At 41.3% G+C, this 6,560-nt stretch overlaps 1 protein-coding gene and 1 long non-coding RNA gene across 10 annotated transcripts in view; one reads left to right on the forward strand and one right to left on the reverse strand.

Annotated features, from left to right (window-relative positions):
• LOC107647161 overlaps positions 1-6,560 on the reverse strand; it is a 35,644-nt gene that overhangs the window by 14,282 nt on the left and 14,802 nt on the right. Inside the window, exon 1 of one of the 9 annotated variants that reach the window (XM_021104648.1) lies at positions 96-352. The exons of the other annotated variants lie outside the window; for them this stretch is intronic. The gene's annotated coding sequence lies outside the window, so the exon portion shown is untranslated. Of the gene's footprint in view, positions 1-95; positions 353-6,560 lie in introns of those variants that run through there. 9 annotated transcript variants of the gene reach the window in all.
• Positions 398-6,260, forward strand: LOC110263422. Its single transcript, XR_002349062.1, has 2 exons — positions 398-526; positions 6,189-6,260. It is a non-coding gene; the product is annotated as an uncharacterized LOC110263422 (long non-coding RNA).

The following is a 6,560-nucleotide window of genomic DNA, read 5'->3' on the forward strand; positions in this document are numbered from 1 at the left end:
TAGACAATTCCTTCAAACAAACACTTAGACTTACTTGTTAAACAAAGTAAATCATTTATTTGATGGCAATCATAATCATAACACGAAATGAAAACCTGCTAGATGCCTTCAAGATGTTACTCATCTTGAACTCTTCGCCGGAGTGGATGCTCCTTTTCTACGACACTAAATTCTCAGTGATGAAAGCTGAGGGCTCCTCTGAGTACAGCGTCCTCTGGCAAAGTGATGAGCATTGGAGTGATTTGAAGTGTGTCCATGAACCGCTTGACAGTCAAAATTGGGCTTGCTATAGTGCATTTGGGACCTTAGAAGCAATTTTAGTGCACCGACCCAATTTCAACAATCATTTTGGGGCTTTAGTCGATTGAGAATGTTATGTGTGCTATGAATAGCAATTAGGAATGTGGAGATTGAATAATTAAGCAGCAGTAGTGCATACAAGGCCTTAGTCTAGTGGCCACCTTCTATGTCTTGCAATAAATTTATTGGGTTTCGAAACTTGGTTGATGCCAAGTAGTGAATAGAAGTGATAGAGTGATAGATGCTCTAAACAAAAAACAGGAAAATGGTATGTATATTGAATAGAGTAATTACGCCAGAAGTACAAGTTTAGAGTTCAAAAATAACTAAGAACAATCAGAAAGAAATCAAGCTCATCAGTGATTGAGCTCTAAGAACAGAAAAAGATAGAGTTCTTCAGTGTAACAGTAACTATGTCAAAATTGAAGGAAATAGAAAAATCAGAATTTGCCGAATCAGATTGCAGCAGTAGGGAGAATCCATAACCTGAGATATGGAAGTGGGAATCAGCATATGGAAGGGAAGATAACAGAATAGAAAAATAGAAGGGAAAATTATATGTAGCAGCTGAATGAGAGTGACCAAAGAAAGAGGGTTGAGAGAGAAGAAAGAAGAAAATACCACAATACGCCTCGTGCTTGAAATCCTTCAACAGCCTGCTATTTGACCTCTTTCTCACGCTTCTTCTGAGGCCTTGAATTTGAGGATCTGCTGCCATCTGTCCCGAGTTAGTTGCAACCTCTTTTGCTGACGTTGCAAGCCTCTCACTTCCTTCCTTGCATTTAGCTATACTCGTATCATTACTCTCCCCATCAAGACCAACCTTGTCCTCAAGGTTGAATTCTGGAAATAACTTGATGAATTGGGCAGTATCCTCCCAAGAGTTATCTGTCAAACCATCCTGGCCCTATTGTACCAAGATTTGAGACACAACTTGATCACCCCTTTTAATTGAACGAGTCTGCAGTATTTTGCAAGGTTCTAAAATCGGCCCTGCATCTGTAGTAGTTAACGGTAGAGGAAAATATGGTGAGGTTCCTTCACCCCGAAATGGTTTTAAGGCAGAGATATGAAACACATTATGAATACGTGCTTCCGGTGGCAACTCCAAACGGTATGCCACATCACTCAACTTCTTTGTTATAGGGAATGGGCCAAAATATCTTAATCCAATCTTCTGATGTTTTCTCAAAGCCACTGACTGCTGACGATAGGGCTGCAGCTTAACCAGCACTAAATCTCCTTCACTAAATTCATAATGTCTTCTACTTTTGTCAGCAACCTGCTTCATATACTGCTGTGATCTTTCCAAATTAAACTTTAATGTGTCCAGCAGTTGATCACGGTCCTCCAACAGCTCTTGTAGGGAGGAATCATCTTGAGCTGAAAACTCATAGCGAGCTAACGTAGGAGGTTCTCGGCCATACAAAGTCTTAAATGGAGTCATTTTGATGCTGCTGTGCCAAGAAGTATTATACCAATATTCTACCCATGGAAGAAGAGTAACCCAACGCTTTGGATTATCAGAACAAAAGCAACGTAGATACATCTCCAATGTCCTATTACATACCTCACTCTGCCCATCCGTTTGTGGATGATAAGCAGAACTCATTGCTAATGTGGTTCCTTGACTTCGAAATAGGTGCTGCCAGAATTTGCTAATGAAAATCCAGTCTCGATCAGAAACAATAGAACTTGGAAAACCATGAAGCTTAACCACATTGTTGATGAATATATCTGCCACTGATTTGCTATTGAAATCATGTTTTAAAGGAAGAAAATGAGCGTATTTGGTTAGTCTATCAACAACCATCATAATTACTGAATTCCCTGCTGCCAGTGGTAATGCAGTGATAAAATCCATTGCAATATCCTCCCAAACCTGTGAGGGAACTGGTAATGGTTTGAGTAACCCCGCCGGGGTCTTGGTGTCCACCTTAGCTTGCTGACAAACACAACAGTTTAGAACATAACGCCTAATGTCTCGCTGCATGTTGGGCCAATAGTAGATTGCACAAATTCGCTCCACGATCTTTGCTATGCCAGCATGACCTCCAATAACACTATCATGGTACTCATGCAAAATTTTAGGTATCAAAGAGCTAGTTGTAGGTATCACCAATTTGTTCTTCCACAAAAGAAGGTCATTATTGACTGAGTAATTTAAATCCCCCAAAGTGTGATTACTACACTTTTTTATCAGTACTTGAAGATCAGGATGTTGAGCTAAATCCTCTTTCAACTGCCTCAGCCAATCAGCTCGTGGTGCAGACCAAGCCCCAAGGAAACTCCTCGAAAGGGCATCTGCAGCCACATTCTCAGCACCAGATTTGTAGTGAATCTCGAAGTCATATCCCAATAGCTTGTGCATCCATTTGTGTTGTTCTGGAGTGTGTAGGTCCTGCTCAAGCAGCGCCTTAAGGCTTTGATGATCTGTACACAATACAAATTTCTTTCCTAGTAAATAATGTCGAAATTTTGCTAACGCTTCAGTGATGGCATAAAATTTCCGAACATAAGCTGATTGTTTCTGCAGAGTTGGGGGAAGCTTCTTGGAAAAGAATGCTATTGGATGTTTTTGTTGCAATAGAACTGCACCTATTCCCAAACCCGAAGCATCAGTTTCAACCTCAAATGGTAAATCAAAATTGGGCAATTGCAGCACCGGGTTTGAGCATATAGCCTTTTGAAGTTGAGTGAAAGCCTTAGAAACTTCTGTACTCCATACAAAAGCATCCTTCTTTAGCAGATCTGTTAAAGGAGAAGCCAAGGAAGCGTAGCCTTTAATGAATCTTCTGTAGTATCCAGTAAGGCCAAGGAACCCTCTAAGCTGTTTAACATTGGTGGGCTGTGGCCAATCCATGATAGCCTGCACTTTAGCCATTTCCATATGTACTCCACCTCCCCTTATCGTATGTCCCAAGTAATCCACTTCGGATAAACCAAAAATACACTTGGATAGTTTGGCAAAGAGAGACTCCTGTTGCAACAGCTTTAAGACCACTTCCAAGTGCTCAAGATGCTTAGTAAATCCATCACTATAGATTAGTATATCATCAAAGAAGACAAGCACGAATTTTCGAAGGTAAGGCTTAAACACCTCGTTCATTAAGCTTTGAAATGTAGCAGGAGCATTGGTGAGGCCGAATGGCATAACCAACCATTCATATAATCCTTGATGAGTCCGAAAAGCAGTCTTGAATCTGTCATCAGGGTTGACTAGTATTTGGTGATAGCCAGAACGCAAATCCAATTTGGAAAAGATATTAGCCCCAAATAATTCATCTAAGAGTTCATCGACAGTAGGAATTGGGAATCCATCCTTTACAGTGATGGCATTTAAAGCTCTATAGTCTGTGCAAAATCTCCATGTGCCATCCTTTTTCTTAACCAAGAGAATTGGTGAAGAGAACGGACTCTTACTAGGCTGTATTATACCCTCCTGTAGCATCTCATTCACCATTGATTCTATCTGAGACTTCAAATGATGAGGGTAACGGTAAGGGCGAGCCTTCACTGGTTCAGCACCCTTAATTAAAGGAATTGCATGATCTTGTGATCTCTGAGGAGGTAAACCCGAAGGCACATTGAATACACCCGCATATTGCTGAAGCAATTTGCCCAAAGCTGGGTTAAGTGAATCGGGTAATTGCAATAGTGGAGTTGCAGGCACCGTCGAATGTTGGACCTCCAAGGTAAACATCTCAGCTAGTGCATCAGTAGAGAGCATTCGTCTAATATGATGGAACTGAGCCTGTGACGAAGGGGCTGTTTTGTACCCTTGAATGGTGATAAATTTTCCATCATGCATAAACCTCAAAAAGGAAGAATCATAGTCAGCAATGTGAGCTTTAAGAGATTCTAACCAATTGGATCCAATGACCAACTCACCCCCTGCAACATGAAGAACAAAGACCTCAGGGATGCTGATAGTATTGCCCGATATAGTGATGTCCAAACTGGGAATCACGCCTTCCACTGGCAGAATTTGAAAATTACCAACCATGACCTTAATACCAGGAGCAGGTTCAATTGGTAAGTTCAGAAACTTGGCAATACGGGGTTGGATAAAGCAATCCGAGCTCCCCCCATCCAATAACGTGTGCACCTCATGTCCATTAATAACAGCAGTGAATCTAATCATAGCAGGTCCCCTAGTGCCATGCATGGCATTGTAAGAGAGATGATGGGCAGCAACCTCCTGTTCTAGAGCCTCCAAAGTAAGATCAACATTAGTGTCATCTGTATTTTCAGGGTCAGCAACAATAGAATCATCCAATTCAAGGTGAAGTTGCAGGTATTGTTTATTGGCGCAGCGATGAGTAGCTAAAAATTTCTCATCACACCAATAACACAAACCCTTATCCCTCTTGTTCTGTATCTCAGCAGGGGAAAGCCTCCGAACCGAGTTCTTCGATGGAGGTAAAGCTGAGCAAGGCGCAGGAGTAGGAAGAAGAGGTGGAAGAGGACTCTTCGGTAGACTGCGATTCTGCTGGGAACCCGAGTAAGAAGGATTCACCGAGCGAGGTTGGGACGTAGTATAGGTGGTTCTTGGAATCGAAGCAAACTTCTCCTCCTGCATTCTAGCCAAAGTCAAGGCGCGCATCAACGAAGGAGGGCACTGAGCCTTCACCTCTCTGCGAATATTAGCGCGTAACCCACCAATAAAACAATCCTTCAAAGCCTCAGGAGGTTCAATATGAGATCGATTAGCCAAGGCAACAAAAGCAGCGTAATATTCACCTACAGTACCTTGCTGCTGCAATTTAAAAAGGAGTTCTCTAGGCGATTCGAAAAGAGAAGGGTCAAACTCCAATTCGATTGCTCTCTTCAACTGTGTCCAAGAACGAAACTAGGCCGATCGTTGAGACATTTGAAACCACGGAATCGTAGGCCCGACCATGTGGATTGCAGCGATCCCAATTTGTTCATCGTCTGGCACTTTGAAAAACTCAAAGTATTGATCCATGGAGAATATCCACCCCAAAGCATCTGAGCCATCAAACTTGGGCAAATCAAACTTCACTCGGCTATGCTGAGCCAATCGATTCCCATTATCCACCCCCTGACTAGAGTTCGAACCATGGGAGAAACCCCTCGATGGAGAGCGAGATCGAGATTGTTCCTGCATGATTTGCGTCAACGAGGATTGAATGGCGTCAAACTTCAAGCTCGTAGCCTCTGTGGCTCTCGCGCGTTCAGCACGAGTCTCATCTGAAACCTCCTCGATACGCTGACCCAAGCGTTTCAGCTCCGCCTCCAAAGTTTTGAGCCTCGTGTTTTCTGCCATGGCACGATGAAAGCACCAAATGATAGAGTGATAGATGCTCTAAACAAAAAACAGGAAAATGGTATGTATATTGAATAGAGTAATTACGCCAGAAGTACAAGTTTAGAGTTCAAAAATAACTAAGAACAATCAGAAAGAAATCAAGCTCATCAGTGATTGAGCTCTAAGAACAGAAAAAGATAGAGTTCTTCAGTGTAACAGTAACTATGTCAAAATTGAAGGAAATAGAAAAATCAGAATTTGCCGAATCAGATTGCAGCAGTAGGGAGAATCCATAACCTGAGATATGGAAGTGGGAATCAGCATAGGGAAGGGAAGATAACAGAATAGGAAAATAGAAGGAAAAATTATATGTAGCAGCTGAATGAGAGTGACCAAAGAAAGAGGGTTGAGAGAGAAGAAAGAAGAAAATACCACAATACGCCTCGTGCTTGAAATCCCTCAACAGCCTGCTATTTGACCTCTTTCTCACGCTTCTTCTGAGGCCTTGAATTTGAGGATCTGCTGCCATCTGTCCCGAGTTAGTTGCAACCTCTTTTGCTGACGTTGCAAGCCTCTCACTTCCTTCCTTGCATTTAGCTATACTCGTATTAAGAAGCCTTAATATTGTGTGTGTGACTGTGATGTGAGTGAGTAAGTAATATTTAGAATTATGAGTTGTCCAATCATTTAAGAAAAAAAAAAAAAGCAGTGGTGGTTAATAATTTTGGAGTGGCAATGGCATTGGTATGATGGTGGTTGTGGTGATTTTGTGATCGGTGGATGGAGAAGAATAAAATAAAAAATGGGATGCTGATGAGATGAAGGAAAGAAAGGAGGGATATATAATATTTATTTTTGTTAAAAAATTAAATTTTTGTGGATGGATAAAAATTCGACAAAAGTAAATATTTGAATTAATTTTTTTAATCATAAAGAGTAAAATTATAGTTTTTTTTGCTGCAAGATAAAAGCTATTTTAACAAATATT

The sequence above is a fragment of the Arachis ipaensis genome, chromosome B06 (genome assembly GCF_000816755.2).
Source record: "Arachis ipaensis cultivar K30076 chromosome B06, Araip1.1, whole genome shotgun sequence".
Lineage (NCBI taxonomy): Eukaryota > Viridiplantae > Streptophyta > Magnoliopsida > Fabales > Fabaceae > Arachis > Arachis ipaensis.